At 38.2% G+C, this 22,531-nt stretch overlaps 1 long non-coding RNA gene across 6 annotated transcripts in view; it reads right to left on the bottom strand.

Moving 5' to 3' along the window:
• The window catches only part of LOC118517728, a 31,477-nt gene extending 9,242 nt beyond the window's left edge, over positions 1–22,235 (bottom strand). For 4 of the 6 annotated variants that reach the window (XR_004908347.1, XR_004908346.1, XR_004908348.1 and 1 more), the window contains exons 1-5: positions 21,848–22,220; positions 21,606–21,768; positions 21,277–21,511; positions 19,912–19,997; positions 19,759–19,844 (exon numbers count right to left, since the gene is read on the bottom strand). This is a non-coding gene — a long non-coding RNA (uncharacterized LOC118517728). Of the gene's footprint in view, positions 1–18,995; positions 19,845–19,911; positions 19,998–21,276; positions 21,512–21,605; positions 21,769–21,847 lie in introns of those variants that run through there. The other 2 variants (XR_004908350.1, XR_004908345.1) reach the window with 2 other exon arrangements.
• Positions 22,236–22,531: the final 296 nt, after the last annotated feature.

Below are 22,531 nucleotides of genomic sequence, written 5' to 3' on the forward strand. Positions count from 1 at the left end.
AAACATAAGGAAAAGTATAAAATGGTACCGGAAGTTAGCTATGTATTTGCTCTTGGGAACAACTATAGTCAACGCTCATATTGTTTATCAAGAGGCAACAAAAACTAAAGTTGACATAAGAAGGTTTAGAGAAATGCTCGTGGAAGAGTGGTTAGAAACTAAAAAATCTGCGAAAGACGCCAACAATAGCAAAAAGTTAGGCAAAAAAATGCACATTTTGGAGATACGAAAAAATCCGCTCGGAAAACCTGTGCGAAGAATGTGTGTTTCGTGCTACAGGAATAAACGCCAGGATGCAGAACGTAGTAATGTTAGGAAAAATATCAAAAAAACAAATACTTTTTGTGTAAATTGCCCAAAGTCTCCGCAGATGTGCAAAAATTGTTTTACCGAAATTCACTCTGGGTTGATGTGAATAGAAGTATCAATAAATAAACAAAATTTAATTGAAAAAAAATAGTCTACTGCATTTTTATTGTTTTATTCACTTAGAACAACAATTATTGTGTATTTAAATTTTCGCACTCAAACATTTAATTTGTATTTAACTTATACAGGAGCGTCACCCATGCGCGTGTTTCTGTTACCTATAATTGTATACCCGTCACCCATATTTGGGTGACGCGGGCCCCTGGGAAACATACCTGTCACCCATATTTGGGTGACGCGGTACTGAACGTGTTAATAATTCACTCGAGAATCTGAACAATGTTGAAGAAAGTGCTAAAGAAAACAACACAGAAGAATCGACTGACACAAATAAAACAAAAATAAGCATATCGGACGAAAAAAAAAATCAAGATGGCTTTTGATATTAAAACCGCCACCACATAAGTACCATTCTATGACGGGTCTAATGAGAAATTTATAACCTTCTTGAATTCAGCAAATCTGGTTAAGCAAATGAATGGACCAGAACATGAACCACTTTTGGTTCAATTCCTAGTAACCAGGCTAACAGACAAAGCAATTGCTGGCTTACCAAGCAACATAACCACGTTTGACGAGCTGATTGAAAACGTCAGAGCAAGGTGTCAGAAAAAAGTAGACCAGAGTAGCATCATAGCAAAACTCAAAGCAATCAGGACGCAAGATACAAAATCTGTTTGCAACCAAGTAGAATTACTAACAGACGAACTGAAAAGGGTTTATTTGGAGCGCAAAATGCCTCAAGATCTAGCAAATGAAATGGCAACAAAGGCTGGAATTGATACACTCATAGAAAAAATCCCCAACAAAGAAGCCAAAGCATTTTTGAAATGGACAGAATTTACGTCCATTACAGCAGCAACCAACAAAGTCATCCAATATGAAAGCAAAGACGATAAAAGTGGTTCAAATGTTTTGTCTTTCAGGCAAAATAATCACAACCCTGACAGAAGGCCAAGAAATAATCGACAACCTTGGCACAGATACCCTCCCATAAGAAACCAATACGTTAGGAGTTACAATCCAAATAATAGATAAAACAACTACAGCAACAGGAACTTCAACAACAACAGGAATCCGAGGAACGACAATCAAAACAGAAATAGTAATAATTACACACGTAACAGACTGGCGATCACCAACTACAGCCACAATAATCAAAATCAGGGTAGACAAAACACCAGACGCGTCTATGTGACTCAAGAAGATGAACCAGACGCACAATTCTGGAGACAAAACCACGATCTAGAAAGAAGTGTTAGTCAAGGAAGGGAAATTTTCTTATCAAACCAAGAACAAACCCCTTTTTTAGAACCGAATCAGCCGTAACTGATTCGCGGCCAATACTAACAATCGACCTTACTGGAACAGACTATATCAAGGTTAAAGCATCTTTTGCAAAAAAGAAAATCATTGTACGTTCATAATAGATACGGGAGCATCTATATCTCTTTTCAAAGCCTCAAAATTGAATAATAATCAAATAGTGAACAATGGTAAAAATCTAACCCTCCGTGGAATTGCTGATAAATCCATAAACACATAAACACACACAAGATAAGGCCTCGAAGACTTCAACGTTCATGTAAAGAAGATTTCCTTCCGGAATCTTCTTGACTTCCTGGTGCAGCGACCCAGCTATTCATTCCAATATCCAGTCGTGGCGCCGCCAACAACACATACTGAAACCCACTGACGTCGACCAATTGTCCCGCTTGTTCTATATAAGACCACCAGACCAAATAATATCGTTCAAGCCATTACCGTAGAAGATCAGCAAGGCACGAGTTAACCGATCGTGGGAACAGCGTTATGCTGACAATGCGTCGCGACCAGGAAGCGGACACCATCGGATTCCCGGCGTGTGTACGTGCATTCGCTCTCTTCTCTCTGTGATTGATGCCAAATAGTTTGTAATAAATAAATTAGTCCTAAACAAAACTCGGTGTTGGTCAGTCGCAAAAGTATGAGAAAGAACCCTTAGGGAATTACCCCTCATAACTCACGTATGAAAAAGAATCTACTGACGATGGACAACCGATCGAAACACAGCCGTTGTCACCCGCTCTCGATTGAAACATCGAGGCTCCCTGTAGTAGCTCCACATTTTATGCAAGCGCAGGATTCGATCAACCCTAAACAAGTAACACATTTAGATGCGACAAAACCCGTAAGTTCTTGTCTTTTTACGAAATTTCTCCGCAAGCAAATGAATGAACTCAGCACTTTAACGAATAGACAAATGGAAACGACTCAAATCAAAACTACCCTTAGGAAAATGCCATAAGTAACTTGATTCTTTTGTTGACAACGAAACCCTATGCTCTCGCTGTAAACCAAAAAGTTGTATGCAATAAATCAATATGAAAAACTGTTAACTGTTTTAAACACGATGTGAAAACATTTTTAAAAAAGATTCAACCTAATTTAAGGTGAATGAACTAACTATAAACTTAGAAATTTTTGGTATAAATAAAGCAGTCTTTCCCAGCCAAAAGAGAGTTGGTTCTGGGCTAGACTTGATGCAAATTAAATCCTGACGTCCAATTTCTTTCAAGAGCTTTTAGAGTCCCCACATCCAAGGTAAGGCCTCAAATCTCCATCGAGCCCGTAAGGGATATTCTCTAAAAATATCCAGAGTCGCTTGGCCGACTCAATACACCGATGAACATCGAGAGTCCCCCTACCAAAGGTAAAGCCTCGATGTCTCCAACAATCCAGTAAGGAAGATTCCCATCTAGAATCTTCACGATTGCCTGGACAGTCGAAAAATGAAAGAATTGGTTCACTCAGGCGCTTGTTTGTCCATCTCGTCACGACCCGAAGGAACCCTGTACGTACGGCGCGATACCGCACATGCGTCGCAAGTACGCAAAGTCTCGTTGCGTAAAAAGACCGATCGATCTTGCGTATTACATTGCGACCGAGACCTTAATCTGCATCTTTCGGAAGGAACAGTGTTCAAATTCACCATTCTGATCGGAAACAAGAAAAAGCGCTAGTGGAAGTGGAAGACATATCGCCCGGCCTATCGAGTGTTAATAGTGATGTGAACACATGATAAAAGCATCATGGAATGCTAAATAAAGTGATAATCCAGAGAGTGATTCATGAGACAAAGTGGACCCCAAAGTGAAAATCATACAAACAGCACAGTGTAGCTATCAAACGTTAAGACATTACAATGACAAAAAGGGATAACAAGATGTGCGGGCTACCAACCCGGATAGCATCACCGGTAATGGAGTTAACATCATTAACAGGTTAGACCAACATACAGCTGACCATGACGTCCACAAGTTTAAACTGTGGATTTTGTTAGTCCTTGCTGTATTGCACCTAGTTCTGTACTTGTGGAAGCTGTGGAAAGCGTTAATGAGCTAACAAGCACGACGAGCAGCATAATTGCACGTTAACACCCACGACATATGAACAATGACAGTGGTAAAAATGTTAAAGTGACCGAGTTTCAGTGCAAAGTGATAACTGACACGCGATCATGTTACAGTGCAACCACAACCAAAATCGATCAAGGCAGCATCAAACACTGCTAAAATAACGTGGCATGAAGTAAAGTGGAAACAGTGATTTAGAACATTTGGAAAGAGCTGTATAAAGTGCCGAAACTAATTCAAGAAGTCACTTCCGACTCGCCACCAAAGCCCGAAGCAATTCTTTGGCGCCGGACCGTCGCAAGCCCGCAGACGACTACCCCGCCGCCGCAAGCCCCCAGTCGAGTACCCCGCCGCCGTCAACTCACAGACGACTAATCCGCAAAAAACCATCCCACAGCCGACTACTCCACCGCTGCACTTAACAGCCACCAAATGTCTCATGGATTGAGAAACTTTAACGAAGAGGGAGAATACACTGGACCGCACATTCCCGACGAGAAGGACGTTAAAGAGCAGCGTGCCGAGATAAAGACGCTTTTGGAAACGGCCAACCGACCAGAACTGGCGTCAGAGCTACAGCAGATATACCACAGGTATGAAACGGGATACTTATCCCACCGAAAAACGTTTTCTATAACAACTGACATGTTGTGTCGTTGTAAGCCTTAAATTAAAAAAAATTAAATAAGGGTAGCATTTTTTATGCAAGCATAAAAAAGATTTGAAAGAAAATATGAAGACACCCAAATGTATAAATTATAAATGAACAAAAAAAAAACGAACAAAAACAGCCCTCCGTTAATTAGAAAAATGAGGAATCAGAAAGAAAACATAGCGTTGCATTAGCCAACTCGCAAAAAAGGGTATAAGTTCGCATGTGATGAAAAAAGAGTTTTACAAGAAAACACACCCCTCGCTTCAATTTATCCTTTTCTGAACTGATTCGTTGGGTAGGATACCTGCTAGACATCTTAACAATATCTTATTAACAGAGACATTTCTTAACCTCACAGAAACAAACAATGCTCCATACCATAATTTCAGACAGACAATTCATTAAACAGAAGTAACCTACATTTCATCAGGACTGCAATAAATGCATATTTAGCTTTTTTGACCAAACGCACGATAAAACATGAACATTCAAACACCGACCAGCACACCCGGCTAGCGAGTGACGCAATGCAACATGATACAAACAAAACAAAAGCAAACACCTGGCGCAGAAACGGTAAATCAGCAATTAAACTGGAGCAAGCCACCCAACCCATATCGAACCAAAATTGCGCAACGTAAGGCGACACATTTTTTTGCACCAAGAACCTTAAGTTCTTGTCTCCATGCGGAACGTTAATGTAAGCAAATTTTTAGACCATACTGTTCAACGAACAAACAAAACAAGACTTATTCGAACTAATAAACAATAACTCAAGTCCATCCATCCAAACGAAATTCGACACTTTTCTTTACGACAAAAGCTTTATGCTCTTGTCGCCAACCAGGAAAAAAAACTATTAGGCAATATAACCATACAAATAGGAAAAGTTATTTTAAATTTAACATAAACTCAACCTAAATTAAGATAATTGAACTTTACTAAACTGTATGAAATAAATCTTATAAATAAAGCTATCTTTCCCGGCCAACGAAGAAGTTGGTTCCCGGGCTTGCAACTAAGAACCTGGTGTCCAAATCTGTTCAAGAGCTTTGAGAGTCCCCCTACCCAAGGTAAGGCCTCGAAGTCTCCAACGAGCTAGTAAGGGATGTTCCCTATGAACATCTGAAGTCGTCTAGCCGACTTATCCCGTAAATAGGTCCGTGCGCTCCGCGATGCATATTACATGGCGACCGTGATATTAATCTGTAGTCTTCGTGACGTGAAAAGTATATAAGTTGACCGTGATTTTTATCTGCAAAGCGTATGAGTGAAACATTTACCACCGTTAGTGAAGAGTGAGTCGAATAATGTGCCATATCGAATGGTTTAACTGACTCTAATGCACAATCAGAAAACGAAGTGATGGGGACAGCTGCAATACCGAACTAGTGATATACGTGAAATGAGAATCATCTTTAACCGAGAAAACCCGGTATAAGGGCAAATCAAAGGAGGAAATGCCTTGTGAATTTTGTGTATTTTTTTACGACGCGTGTTTTTTTTTGCAGAGATATCCTGTGAATTTTGTGCCAAACCAACTCTATAGTGACGAATAGATATGTAGAATCAAATCGTGAACAAATGACCGTTAAGTGAAATGAGCTCAGTGGTAAAAATATCAAAAAGTGGTGCTCTTGAATTCGTAAAAATGTTCGATAACAACCATCACAATCCTTCTTTCAATGGGGATGCTCATGTGAAAATAATGAACATTTTAGAAAATCATAAGCAGGCCCACGATAACCACGATTGGAAATTGTGGCTAATTGTTATTCTAGGCTTAGGACAAATGCTATTTGCTCTATAGAAAGCTTACAAAGCAATTCTTAGAAAGCAAACAATGAGAGCTTTACAAATGCAAAACGCAGCCAAAGTGTACAAAAAAACGAAATAAATTGCAACTAAATAAACTATTGGTGCAGAGCACGTATATGAAACGCAGCGATGCATTTTGGTTTTAATTCTTCGATGCCTTAAAAAAACAATAAGTGACTGAAGTGAATTTGATATCCACAATAAATATGCATCGAAACCTAATCGCCACCGCCACCGCCACCGCCACCGCCGAAAACGCCACCACCGAAAAACACCACCGCCTCGAGGATGGACAACACTGCAAAAGCAGAACGTTACTCGCTGTACGCTAGACAGCGCTACGGACCATCATTTAAAGAAGTGGACGAGCTAGCAGTAAGAACATTGGAGGTGCTGATTCAACAGCATGTTAGATCATCCCGTACCTGCCTCACAAACCAAGAAAAGGGATAGAACCATAAAAGAAACAGAAATTAGTATAAACTACCGCATGCCGATGCGACAATCCAAACATGCAACAAATAGGTCATAAACAAGCATAACGAAACATTTATTGTTGTCACTAGGGCCATACGCAAAACTGATACGGAAGAACCGCACTCTGTAAACAAGGAAAACACATTGTAAGCCCAAACCCGGCACAACTCAGCAGCCATACGTTTGCCAAACATATCATGGACAAATGTTGATTGACCATCGAAGAAAGCATTAAATAAATGAACCGCTCGAGGAACAAAGGTAGACAGTGCCGAGTTACAGACGAAGCATGTTGCTGATGCAACTCGAGACTCCGACGTCAGTAAAAGTAACCAATGTCCAGAGTCTCATTTCAACCCGTCGTTGTTCAATCACTGAAGGGAAGCTCGATCCGACACCAGTTGTCTAAGTTCACCTCCGCTCGATGTGTCATCGCGTAAAAGTCCGAGTTAGCATTTTTCAATGAGTGCCGCGAACCAAATCGTACCGCGACCGTAAGCCATTAAATCGAACGCGTGTCGACAATGTCAAAGAGACTAACAGCACTAGAATCCTAGAGAGCCTCATAGTAGAAAGCCACCACCTTATACAGCATTTTAAAAAAGGAGCTTACGGAATCATTAAGAAATGCACATAACCACGACAGTGACTATGATAGTGGCGTAGAAAGCGATTAAACAAAAAAATATATAGTGAAAAGGAACCAAAATGGGTAGTTCAAGCATAAAGCCCGAAACAAATGTGAAAGGAGATCACGATCTCACAGTGATACAGACGCAAAATATTCACACGAAACATCATATTACGCAAGATTTAAAAGTAAACATTATTCTTACGGTGTTAACTATAATCTGTGAGATCAAGGTAGTGAAAACCCTGTACAAAGTGCTCCGCAACCAAGCGCAAAAACACGCAATAAAAGTGCTTTCGCTACCTAAGTGTTTCTGCTACTAAGCAGCAAGAACAACGTAAAAAAAAAGAGAAAAACAAGATTATTGTCGAGTAGAAAGTGTATCACAAACAATCGAACTAACCTCAATGGCGTCAAAAGTGAAGTGTATACAAAATCGCAAAACAATGAGTGTAAATTGATATTTAAACGGTGTGAAACGCGATACGAAAACGAATAGCCACGCACGCCTCAACAGAACGCGATCGAATCAGAGGACAACCTTGATGGCGAACCAGAAGCTAAGCAAGCAGCGACAAGAAGAGCTACCAAGCAGCTACAGAAGAGCGAAGCTATACTTGAGTTGGACGAAAGACTACTGGTACAAGTTGTACGCAACGTTGTGTTTGAAAATATAGAGACAAATCGCCTACCCGAAAAAATTATCGCTGACAGAAGAGGTAATAAAATACACGGATAAACAGTTGCGGGAAATGAGAGCCACCCTTGTTAGAATTATAGCAAGGCAAATGTAGAAAAATTATAGAGAAAACAGAAACAAGAAACAATGAACTTTATCTCAAAAAGTAATATTACAAACACTCCGAAAAGTCCATATTAGATGGCAAAATTTAAGGAAAAGTTGCAAAGTTCGTCAATCGAAGAAATCATAAAAACGATAAAGGAAAAATGTAAAAGAAAGACAACCCCAGAATCGCTTAAAGCAACAATAAATGCAAGCAAACAGCAGGGAAGCGCAGAAGATTTTGCTTACAAGATCCAATGTTTAGCAAAACAAGTAGAAAAAGCATATATTGCCCAGCAAACTGCTCCATCACAAGCACTGCAAAAAGCAAATAAAGCAGGAATAAATGCATTTGCAAACGGATTGAAAAAAGAGCAATACCAGACAATAGTAATGTCCGGTAGGTTCGACACTCTGCCAGACGGTATAGAAGCTTTGGTAGAAATTGAGAGAAAACAAAACGAGAACGTAATAGACTCTATTAACAAAGTAGAAAGAACAGTACAGTTCTCGCAAAACCGGGACTGGAAAAGAAATTGGTCATGAGACGGACAAAGGAATTACAACAAAAATCAACCACAGTATGGTAGAAGGAACAACAATAGATTCCGCGAAGATTGGAGCAGTAGATCAAAATCACCACGGAGAACAAACTTTTTACGCCAGAGTGGTCCCTACAGAAACCACAACACAGACTCGGGGACCACGTATCCACACAGAAGATACAACGGACAACGTTTTCAATAAATATAATGGAAATTCCGTCGCTCGAGGATGATGTCATAGAACATGCTGTATCGCATTACAATTCGCCGATACTACTAGTTCCTAAAAAAACATCGAAAGAACAAAAATGGAGATTGGTAGTTGATTTCAGGCAACCAAAGAAGAAGTTGCTACCGGACAAATTTCCACTGCCTAGGATCGATGCAATCCTCGACTAGGTCGTGTTGATCGTCTGACCTAGTTACCGATTGGAAAACATGCAATAGCCGAATCAGCAATAATCATCAAGAATCGTCAATACCTTTCCCTTCCCCATCCAATTCCCAATAACCAACTTATATGTAAATCAAACTTAATAAACTCACTCCGATTTTGACCGCAGAACAAGCAAGTCTCGATGTCCTTCGTCTGTGTCCGAACCCTATAGTTTTAACTGGCGCCCGAATAGGGACCTCTACGTCTAAAGTAAGGTGATAAGTGTTTTGAAAAGAAACCTGTACAACGACGAATAGAGGCACTAACTAATTCGTTTCTACACCGACCGAAACATAAGTGAGAAGCAGTACAAAAACTCTACACAAAGTTTAAAAGTGTCGTGTGAAACTAGCTACAAAACCAACCGGAAGACATTCGTGATACAAAAGTGAGGTGAAGCAATATTAAAATAAACCTGCACAAGCTACATGAAGAGTGAAAGTTCCTGTACATCGTGACATCTCTCTCGATTGACGCCGAGGACCCGTAGTAGATTAATCATCCAAAAGGACCATCCAGAGCATCCTGCAAGCTTTCATCACAATTCCGGAACGTTACATCAACCTTCCAACTCGAGACACTACGTGGACATCGCTTCGTGGACTTCGCTACTTGGACAACGATGAGCTGCAATTGCTTCAAAGTCTGCATATTGTTACTGTGAGTCATTACGAGACAATTTAATTTACTGTAATATAATTTAAATTTTTATAATTGTGAATACGTGGTGCGAAAATAGTGAGCAGTGAATGTTAGGTACAATAGAGAAAAGTTTAGATTGAATGAACTTAACGTAGATTTTCTCTTAATTAAAATTGGATTTGAAGGTGACAAGATTCTCCATCATTTTTCGTAAAATTAGACGAATTGAAATCCAATCAAAAAATAGAATAATGAATCCGCCGGAACAGTCTAGTTCTATACCAGTCATACTATCCATGACTCATCATGAATACATTCAGTTAGGTAAAGTGCCAGATTTTGTAAATAACCTTCCTGAATTCCATGGACACGGATCTAGCCTTTCAAGATGGATTTTAGAAGTGGAACATATTTTCAAAATTTATGAACGTCTTCCTCGTGATTCAATTGAATACCACATTATCGTGGCAACAATCCGAAGGAAAATTAAAGGCGAAGCAACTGACGTTTTGGATTCGAATTGTGCTACATCGGATTGGAACTTAATTAAGAGAACTCTTCTCCTTTATAATAAGGACAAAAGAGATCTAAAAACTCTGGACCATGAACTGTCAATAATAAAAAAAACGACTGTCTGAATCACTCAGCTGTTATTTCAGCCGAGTAAATGATTTACAAACGGCAATAGTAATGCAAATTCAGTCTGACCCAAAATACGTTTCCAATCATGAAGCACATATAAGTTATTTTAGGGAAAAAGCTTTGGACAGCTTTATCCGAGGCTTAGAGAAACCATTAAGCTTCTTGTTGAAAAATTATAACCCGAACAGTTTGAGTTCTGCTTATAATTACTGTTTAGAATTTTATAACATGGACATGAGATCCACGCCATTCCACGATAAACCTAATTATTACATTCCTAAACCAAGAGATTTACAGATTCCACAAAATCGACCTAACATAAATAGGCAACAATTTAATAGTACAAATTTTAACCCCCAAATGAATCAATATAGGCCAATGTACCAACCAAGAAACTTTCCCCACAATTAAAACCGTTTTTCTATGAGAAGTGTCAATTCACAAGGAAATATGTTTCGGCAATATCATCCAGGTTACAATGTAATGCAACAAAATACAAATAACAGGCCAGTTCCTATGGAAGTTGACCCTTCTTTTCAAGCAAATAACAAACCACATTTTAACGATAAACGCCCCCGAGCATCGTCTTCAATTAATAGACAAGCTTATGGTGTTGATAGTGAAATTCAAGAAGTTTCAGCATATCCCACCGCTGCACCTCTTGAATATGTAGTGGGTTCAAAACCGCTTGATGAGACATATTGCCGAACAGACAATCGCGATTATTTGACCTATATAACTTCGGAAAACAATCAATCTAAAGAGCTTAATTTTTTAGATTGGAACGCAAATTGGTGAACCGATTCCTCCCATATATCAATTTGCCCACCGTAACGGGAGATTACCCATTTTTGATCGATAGTGGATCGAATATCAGTTTTATTTCAAATAAACTTGCCTCGAGTTATAAACTACCAAAACCATACGAAGTGACTAACTATAACATAAAATCTGTTAGTGGAAGTTTTAACACTAAGTATGCAATAGATATTGCATTTTTTGCACCAAAATGTGAGGAAGCTTATCAGTTTTTTATTCATGATTTTCATCCTTTCTTTGAAGGAATAATTGGCACAGACGTTCTAGAAAAAATAAAGGCTGATATTTCTTTTGAAAATTGTGTAATGAAAATAACTACAGATAATGGAGAAAGATTTTCTATACCATATTTAAAATACCCTTTTAAAGAGAACAATAATATGGTTGATTTCCGTGTGGATCATTTGAATTCCTCCACGAAACATAAAGTTATGAAAACATTGCACAATAATTCATCAGTCTTTTACGAACCTAATTTTAAATAATCATGTGCTACAAATTTTGAATGTACCATTAATACTACTGATGATATACCAGTACATCAACGCGTGTATCCTTATCCTGCCGCTTACACAGAAGAGGTGAATATTCAAATAAAAAAGCTTTTAGAAGATGGAATAATTAGACCGTCGAGATCCGCCTGGACATCCCCAGTTTGGATTGTACCAAAAAAGGACGACGCTTCAGGAAAAAAGAAATTCCGTATGGTCGTAGATTACGGGAAATTAAATGAAAAGACAATAAGCGGAAGGTATCCCATGCCTGAGATAGCATATGTTCTGGAACAATTAAGAGGACAAACATATTTCTCTACTCTTGATTTAGCTTCTGGCTTTCATCAAATCAAGATGAAACCGTCCGACATAGAAAAAAAAGCATTTTCTATTAATAACGGAAAATATGAATTTACGTGAATGCCTTTTGGATTAAAGAACGCCCCGGCGATCTTTCAAAGAGCCATAGATGACGTTTTAAGAAATTATATTGGCAAAATGTGCTACATTTACATGGATGATGTAATAGTATTTGGAAAATCCTTAGATGAACATTTAGGCAATTTGGACACGATTCTTAAAGCACTAAATGCAGCTTATTTAAAGGTTCAACTGAATAAGTCAGAATTCTTACACAAAGAAGTAGAATTTCTAGGACACATTATAACGAGTAGTGGAATTAAACCCAACCCCCAGAAAGTTGAAGCGATAAAAAAGTTCGTTGCTCCAACAACAATAAAAATGCTACGATCATTTTTAGGGCTAATGAATTACTATAGAAAGTTTGTGAAAGACTTTGCAAAAATAGCAAAGCCACTTACTAGTATATTAAGAGGAGAAAAAAATCATAAGTCTAACAAAAAAATCACATTGACGACCGAACAAGTTGAATCTTTTGAAAAAATGAAATTGGTTTTATCGTCTTCGGATATTTTGATTTATCCTGATTATAGTAGACCCTTTGTGCTAACAACCGATGCCTCAAACTATGCTATATAGGAGCAGTATTGTCACAGGGTGAAATTGGTTCTGACAATCCCATACATTTCGCTTCTCGATCGCTAACAAAAACCGAAGAAGCATATTCCGCTTCCGAAAAGGAAATGTTGGCTATAATTTGGTCATTGAAAACCTTTAAGAACTATTTGTATGGAACTAAGTTTAAGATAGTAACGGATCATCAGCCGCTTACTTTTACACTTTCACAGAAAAATACTAATGCAAAATTAAAGAGATGGAAATCTTATCTCGAAGAGCACGATTATGAAATAATCTACAAGCCAGGAAAAGCAAATGTCGTGGCCGACGCCTTAAGTAGGATTTGCTGCTCTATGACAGCAACCCAGCATTCGGCACCCGACTGTGGTTCGTATATCCCATCTACTGAAGGACCTCTGAATGCTTTTCGGCATCAAGTCATAATAAAAGAAAGTTATCAAAACGTAGAAATTAAGAACCTATTTTCGAATTTCAAGAGAATAAAAGTACATACAAATGATGACTGAAAGGAATTTATTAAATATTTTACAAACGCATTTCGATGCCTCAAAACTGAACGGATGATACACATCAGAAAATATAATGGGAAAAGTTCAAGAAACGTACAAAAAATGTTATGGACGACAAAATATGTTAAAAATACGATTCATTCAAAAAATGTTAGAGGATATTGAATCACCTTCACATCAAATGGATATAGTTAGTAAAGAACATAATAGAGCCCACAGAGGATTAGAGGAAAATAAACAACAGATTTTGCGGAGGTATTATTTCCCTAAAATGACTGGTTTGATAAAAGGATTCATAAAAAAATGCCAAATCTGTAACGAATGCAAATATGACAGGAAACCGAACAATCATTCGGTTGCAAATCATTCCTTTACCAGAAAGACCTTTTTAAATTTTACATATCGATATACTTTTCCTGGAAAAGCATTACTTTCTCACGTGTGTCGATAAGTTTTCAAAATTTGCACAAGTAGCACGAATTAATACTAGAGCTACCGTAGATGTGTTTCCTGTGCTTAAGGAATTTACTCTAAAATACAGGCCCCCCGAAATTATAGTGATGGACGGAGAAAAGTCTTTCAATTCCGGTGAAGTCCTACAATTTTTAAACACCTTCAATATTAAACATTTTGTAACTGCCACTGGTAGAAGTGAAATGAATGGCACAGTCGAAAGATTTCACTCTACGCTATTGGAATTATATAGAATTTCTAAAACCGAGAATCCGCTTATGACTCCTATAGATTTGATACAACTTTCCTTGTTCAAATATAACAATTCGGTACACTCTTGTACTAAATTTACCCCTCTGGAAATAATTACCCCTTCAAAAACAGTTCATCGATAATTGAAAAAGTAGCTGAAAATTTGAAACACAAGCAAGAAATTGATTTAAACCATTATAATAAAAATGAAAAAGAAATAGAAATTCATGATTCAGCACAGGCATTTATGAAAACAAAACGTAGATTGAAACAAGTTAATCCCTATAAAAAAATTAAAATAAAGAAAATTAATAGAAGTACGGTTACTACAGAAAAAGGACAGAGAATCCATAAAAATGATTTGAAAGTCATTACTGTATGACATTACATTACAGATGGATCCCCATAGCGATCGGTCAGCACGTAAAGCTAACAAAAATGGACTACGTACCCATTGTAGCGTTCAACAGAGGTACAGCTAGAATAATTAAAGGAACTAATTATTATATACACCATTTTAAAGTGTCAGAAATGCAAAACGAAATCAATTCACTGTTTACGGCTTTTAAGAACGTTGAAGAGACTCAATTCACGCCTATAATTACAGCACAATTTGAACACGTTATGGAAATGTTAAAATCCTTGATTCCAAGACGACAGAAGCGCTGGGATGCAGTAAGAACCGTCTGGAAATTTATAGCTGGTAGTCCAGACGCAAACGATTTAAGATTAATCAATTCTACTATTAATGAACTAATTCAGAATAATAACGCTCAATCAATAGGGATTTAACATCGCACTTGGAAGATAGCTTGCAGAAAGTAAAAACAGCAGTAGATATTTTTTTAGTTCTTCAACGGAACTATATTCCATAAACATTCTAATGAACTTAATGAATTCTTATCTGAAAAGGCGAACATACTAATTGATGGCATAACCCTAGCAAAATTGAAATTACGAACTCAAGATTACTTAGTAAAAATGAAACAAACACAATAATAGCAGACATACAGCATAATAACATTGACGCGAATACTACCACAGAGAGTCTATCGTATACCACCACAAAAGTTGCTGTAAGTCATGACGAATTAGTACTTATTATTAGCGTCCCGCAACTTAAGCGTAGAGTATTCAACAAGTTTCGTTTTTCGCACGGAGTCCCAAATTTAAAGAGGGAGAAGTTAACAACACAGCATTTTCTAGTGTTGTCAACCGCCACCGGCCCGATTGCACCCGATCAGCAAACAGCGTCGATCAGCAAACCGTGTTCATCATCTGACCTAGTTACCGATTGCAAAACATGCAATAGCCGAATCAGTAATAATCATCAAGAATCGTCAATACCTTTCCCTTCCCCATCCAATTCCCAATAACCAACTTATATGTAAATCAAACTTAATAAACTCACTCCGATTTTGACCGCAGAACAAGCAAGTCTCGATTTCCTTCGTCTGTGTCCGAACCCTATAGGTTTAACTCGCGCTAAGCGGAACATGATAGCTTAGTCCAATCAATTGTCATTCAGTGCAATCTGCATTAGCAACCAATCGTGGGAACCATGCAACAACGTCTGCACTTTCTGATGTATCAATAGTTCTCATCAATAAACCAGTCTCCGTTTAACCATTAACCCGAACACCTGGGTCTAGCGATATCCGAAACAACGTAGCAACCTGACAACACCACAATACCATCAAAAAAATCCTCCGTAATAATAGCCTTTCAAGCACTTTGTAATGACAACTGAGTTTTACTAAACAAATAAATAAATCTTTAAGAAACGGGGACGAGGCAGAAGCAGTTAGACCGTGAACATTAAACACTTCTGTGTTATTCTTACAAGAACTTTGAGTGTAAGGTTCTTGTAATAGAACCCCTACCAATGGTAAAGCCTCAATGTCTCCAACGAATTAGTTATAGAATTATGTTTCCAGATTTTTATAACCGTTGGAACGATTAAGTATGAGTTTAACCGTGTGAGTAACACTAACAGATGGAAAAGAGTGACGTGTGCGCGATGCGATACGCGAAGTCCGAACAAGCGACATTTTTACGCGTTACATGGCGACAGCGATCCTTTTTCTATTGCATTTGTGAATTTAGAAGAGCTATATAGCTGTGTCGAAATCAACGCAAGAAATCAACATCCGATTGTATCCAAACCGCAACCAGCAGACCAGCCGATAAGAAGATCGAACGGATCAATCAATAGCTCAGTGAATAATTGTAACTCAAAAAGTAGAGGACGCGCCTGTAGCGTTTGGAATAATGTTTTTTAACTCACACCCTTCCCGTCTTAAACTAAATTATATCTTCTTATTTCAATAGCTTAGAGAACCCCACTACTCAAGGTAAGGGCTCGATGTCTCCAGTCCAGTTAGGAAAATCCTATCCAGATTTGCATGATCGCATCGCATGGTGGTTTAACTTTACAGGCCCAACAATTTTCTAAACGAAACAATACAATACGAATCAAGCGACATATTTTATGCTAACGTAGCAATTAACAATCATAACATGAACATTGCCAAATGAATGAGTGAACAAAAAATGTTGTAAAAAAGTTATCGATCGCAATGGGTATAAATAAAGGAATCTTTTCTTGCCAGTTAAAGCGAAGCAGCGTACGGGATTAGACATGTAAAGGACCAAACCCTAATAATTGGCTTCTATCTCGGTACAAAATGTATGATTTGCAGCGACCCAGCCAGTTATCGCGCCATCCAGCAGTGTCCAGCATTTCACGAAGCGCAGTTTTTGCGTTAATGGTGGTTTTGTGATTAGCGTTACAGTTTGTCTAATTATTTTGGTTTTGGAATGAGCAAACAACAGACGATTGAAAAATTATTGCTCAAAAGACTTATTGACAGCAAGCCTAAATAATTGGGCTCCAAATCTGGCAATCCAAACATTTGTTGTTGTTAAAGCTCTTAGCATCGGTGAGTCCGAAGCATTTGAAAACATTGCCTGTGCAAACACTCCGACATTCTCGAAAGGGTCGGATTACCAACAATGCGTTTTACTGACAGCTGAATTTGGACAGTTTGTTGCTTAATTGGACGTTCCGCAACGTGAAGAAGATTTAAATAGCAAAAAAGTGAAAAATTGAAAAATCAATGGAACCTTTGTCAGAATTTCGAGGTTCAGCAGTACACGAACACGATCTATTCATCCAACTAATAGATTGAGCCATGGAATGTAAACTTGTAGATACGAACGAACTTCTTGATATCGTCCTCTCAAAATCGAAAGGTGATGTTAAGAACCATTGCCACCGAATTAAAGCGGGAACTTGGAAAGACATGAAATCTCTTCTCGCTAGCCACTTAGGAGTCGCGCCTAGTGTAGAAGCCGTATTTCATCGGACGAAAACTTTGGGACAAACGCGAAACGAAACCTATAGTTAATTTAGTGGAAGTCGTAGATGAAGAGAAAAAGCGCAGAAAGAACCTTTTGCATGCGCAACAAACATCGATGTTCCATATTTCTAACACGATAAATTCCGCATGTGTCGATAGGTTTTGTAGAAAGCTAGTTATGTTTAATATTATCAACTGTATAACACGTTAGGTGTGCTAAGCCAACGAATAAATCAGTATTAGTACTTCGAACACAGCAAAACAGTCTTTTAGCAGAGTGACGAGCTTAAATTGCGCTTCACTAGCGCTTATGGAGGCATTTTGCCGATCGTTGGAATACAGTATGACCGATTTCAAAGTGCTGCTGGCAGTCGAGTCCCAGCGAGCGGCCTAGTTCATAGGGAAAAGTACAATAAACACAATTTTACTTTTCGATCCGGGGAACAAACAGTGCAGTTGGGGTTTTAGTGAGAAAGAAAAATGTCTGTTAAAACTAAACATCCGAAGCACCCTGGATGAATCTCTCCTGAAATAACAGGCCACTTTAAGAGAAAGCAGGGGAACTTTCAAACTTTTTTCATCTGAAAACCTAAACCCTTCTCTGCCTTGTAAAGTTATAAAGACTTCAAAAAATGACAAAAACCTAGCTGACCATGCAAACCGATAAACAATTAAACAAATGTTTTAGGTTATGCGCTCTCGCCACAATAAGAGAGAATGTGAAAGAGGTATATGAAAAGTTCCAGGAACATTTAAAACAAACCCGAATAATATTTTAAAGACAAATTGTAAAAGAATTGTTGCTGGACAGCAACTATTCACACAATCCACGTAGATTACTCACAAAAAAGGTTTAGCAATTAAAAGAAATTGATGGTTCAGTTCAATGAGGCACGCAAATTTACAAAACTCTTATGCATATGAACACAAAGAAAGGGAGATAGAAGGACGCAAAACACTAACTGCGACTGCAAAATGCACAAGAATAAACAATTATGAAGCCAACTGTTAGAGCTCAGTGTAACATCATGCTATTACACTATTTTTTGAGCCACCTGATCAGCGTACCAGCCAGTCATCGTCTCGTCGTAAGTTTCGATAGCTTTTTTGCTTAGGCCATGCATGGTTGAATAAAACGAACGCATGGACCCACTTAATTGAATATACATTAAACGACATGTTTTGCTATTATTTTAAATTCAACTGTCAAAAGTTCACCCAGGTATAGATGGTATCGTTCGTGTAGTGACGTTGCGTACAGGTGCAGGAAAGGAAATAGTGTGTGCAACAGCTAAGATAGCAATTCGCCCAAATCCGAATATTTTTGGTGGCAAATAGCTTCGATACAACAGATCATTCATGAGGAAGCGAAACAGAATTTAAAAAATGTTGCTACACACACACACACACACACACACAAGTACATTAACACACTAGCACACTTAACATGGCACAGTTAACATTAGGATATTTACGCATTGATCTAGGGCAATGGAATTCTTAGCGCATAATTGTTTAAACTATATTTTAATCAACTCCATCGTTAGATTGAAGTTTGGAGCTAAATTGGAATTTCCTAGGTATGTTTTGAATTTACAACATCAATTATAGTGTAGGATTGAGGCGTAAACAATAAACACGATAGGACGAAAGTTTAACACATTCATGATCAACGATCATGAACACGAATCTATTGCCGGAATGTAATTTGTAATGAAGAGTTACAGTACAAAACGAACACTCGATCACGCAAACATTAATATTCCAGAGTAGCGAAAGAAAATTAAGTGAGTAACATAAAAAATCACTCGTGAGATCGCTCCCATCCAATTTAAATAACTTTGAGGCACTTTTTAGAATTTAACAACAAATAATGCTACAAGGAGGTTTTGTTTATCACGCGCAATCATCGCAAAAACATTGTCAAAAAATCGCTTGTCTAAATCGGAGATACCAAAGCAAAGCAAAACCGAACACGATTCTTTTACTTCGCGTGTTCTTAGCTGCACTAAAATTAACATCGTGATCATCGAGAGCAGCCTTCGCAACACGGCGGCAGCTATGCCGGGCATCGTACGTTCATTTTACGAAAACTCTAAAAGACCTATCTCGATATGTAACATTTACCCGTTCAAAGCTACTTCTAAACTGCTAGAATTTTGTTCCAAGTCACCCATTCAAATTAACATTATTGAAACGTTGAATCAGCAAACACTGTCAAGATTTTCATTTGCACAGCAAGCAATAACGTGTCATTAGTGAATAAAGATTCTTGCGCCTGATATCAAGAGATAAGGTAATGTTAAATTAATCAACGCATCTATGTTATACCATACCTGGCATCTGTATCATTACAAATCATATCGTATTAAAAAAAACAAAATTTTTGCCCATAGAATGTATAAATATGACTTACCACCTTATTCACTTATATTACGTGCTATCTCATGTTCAACAACAATTAATGGTAATTAGTGAGTAGATCCGAAAGTTTCCTATCAGCTGAAACAATAAGGCAAACGATTTAAAATTAATGATATTGTTTTATGTACGTGCTAAAAATCATTACCAGCCGTTGTAGGAGTATCGGCAATAAGCGATCACTATCTCGATTGGGCAGGGCAGCGTTTTTCCAGCATTAAATTATGCGATATGCTGAAAATTAAACAAACAAAAATATTGCTATCAAACGTCAAGATAAATATGCAAATTGCATATAAAAGTGTAGAACACATATTGATTGTTAACATTTATTAACACTTGTGAACATAAGTTCCCTTTGCAAACAGCATTCCAAATGTAGAAAAATCCTGTTTAAAAAATGTGCTACCACAGAAATTTACAATGCTTACCGTTTTCCTATGAGCAACACAATTTAATTCATGCGATGGTCAATCTTATATTCAAAATGTCTTTTAATAAACATCATTAAGACCTAAATTGCTACGCATTGTAGTAAAACTCCTTCCATCGCATGGCTCTCCTACGAAAACTTGCATCGCTTTAACATTGTACCAGCAGGTGTCAATTAAAAAAAATGCTTCCTTTCCTTCCATGTCGGCATAACATTGTGCTCGGTGCATAAAGAGTTCAAGGTTGAAGTGTCTATAGCATCCGTTATAGTATGAATGACCAGGCAAATAAATCGGTAGCTGTTTATGCGACATACATGATCTTGGTTTCCCGTAGCTGGGAATGCAGAATATAGTATCATCGTTTTGTAACAATCTTCCAGGGCAGTAACGATACTGGGTTGAATCCAGTATAATTTGAGACTATTACTTAACTTCATTGTACAACTGGCTACGCGGCTTCATGCTCCGCAATCACGGATTTTCTTTCCTGGCCACCCGAAGCAATATCTGCCACAAGTGGCCGAGTGAGCGACAGTATGAGAAGAAAGATAACAGGCCAAAAAATACTGAACGCTCCCACAAGATTTTTCAACACAGACGAAACCTCGATATTTTTTCTTTCCCAATCATACTAAGTTGTCGCCGTTATCGTTATTGAGCGGTGTGCATAATTACCAGGCATGGTTCTCATTTAACCAGGCCTGGTTCCCTTCTTCCGAGCGTACGTTGAATGTTCACCTTGCTTTGTTTGCACGGTCATTCGCTTAATGCTCAGTTCGTGGGCACAATTTTTTCGCGCATGCAGCACTTTTTCATTGCAATGGATGGACGCAAGAAGCCTACTGTAACATAACCAGCTCGTATCGCCCGACTCGATGCTTGGTTGCACAAAACGACAGCACAGCATTTTTAGTTACACATAAAATGTTCGCGTTTGGATGAATAAAGCAAGCGTCATCACATTTGCTCAAAATGTTTCAACTCTTGTGGGTTCTTGCAACTTTCGAATAGTGTTACTCGACAGCATATTTTGTATCCTAAATATTTTAAACTTTTTTATCAAAAAAAAAAAAACTTACCCATTTATATCACATCACATGGAGGTGTATCAAAGGTTACACACTCAATCGGCCGTATACGATGCGAAGTCCTCGGTGGTTTTTCACGCCATAACATACCTTTCAACAGTTGCGAAATCGTGTTTCACTTCTTCGATATTCAAATTCAACTATATTGCCGGAACAAGCCTTGAAGATGTACAAGGCCCCGTCAACCAACTAAACGAGTGACTGAACAATGCATGGTTCAGTCTACCTTAAAAAAAAAACCGCAATATTTAGCTCAAGTGTCCATTACCACACACTTTTCGTTTAGTTTAGCTCAGCTCAAATCGTGGTCATAAACGTACTTTTTGTCTTGCGGAAACCGACACCGTCAACGATTCACTAGTTTGTGACGCAATCGAATTCTCTCGAAAATTGCCTCTAGCTTCTTCATTACGATGTAACTAATTCCCAAACTTCCGGAACTGTATTCTTCACTGCTTTTCACCCACAAAACCATTGCACTACCTGGAAAAGAAAGTAATTCGTCGTAAAATACAGTTTGGTCTTCAAGTTTCACCATTTTATTCATTCTCTGGTAGCATACCTTTCCTTTCGTTGCAGTCGCAATGTTCGTTGATTTAAAATAAAACGCAGCAGCCTTCTGTCATGTTATGGCCACCCTCCAAGTGAGTACGGAACCACATACAGTCACTAATCGAACACACGAAACGGCACACGCCATAACGCCAGCGGTAACGGGTTGCATGATTCCAATTTGCTCTCAATTCTAAACGAATCGTTCGAGACCGAACACTTTACGGTTCACTCTAGAACGCTTCCGTATAAACCGTTTTGCAAATGCAATTCTGTAATTCAGCAGTTTGACTGGATCGTGCACGAGAAAATTGTGGAATAGTTTCTGCGGAAATTAGCTGGCTTTGATTCGACGAATGGTCGGTGAATGCGACCGGCATGCACACAAATAGTGTTGTACACACCGGAGCGGAATGATTCGTTCCGGTTGAAATGTCAAGGAGCATTTACACGTTTCAACAACGCTATCCGTGCACAATAAGGAGATTTAGGCTAAAATCTGAGGCGACTTAAGTCTGAATAGATGCCCCCCCACCCACGGACACTCATTTTTGCAACTGAGTTACCCAAAAGGGTACATTTTTCAGACTTTTTAGTTTAAGTATTTATTAATTTATTAATTATTTATAATTTTTAATTATAAAAAATAATTATTACAACGACTTCTCACATTTTTGCTTAACTTTTACCTAAA

The sequence above is a fragment of the Anopheles stephensi genome, chromosome 2 (genome assembly GCF_013141755.1).
Source record: "Anopheles stephensi strain Indian chromosome 2, UCI_ANSTEP_V1.0, whole genome shotgun sequence".
Taxonomy (NCBI): Eukaryota; Metazoa; Arthropoda; class Insecta; order Diptera; family Culicidae; genus Anopheles; species Anopheles stephensi.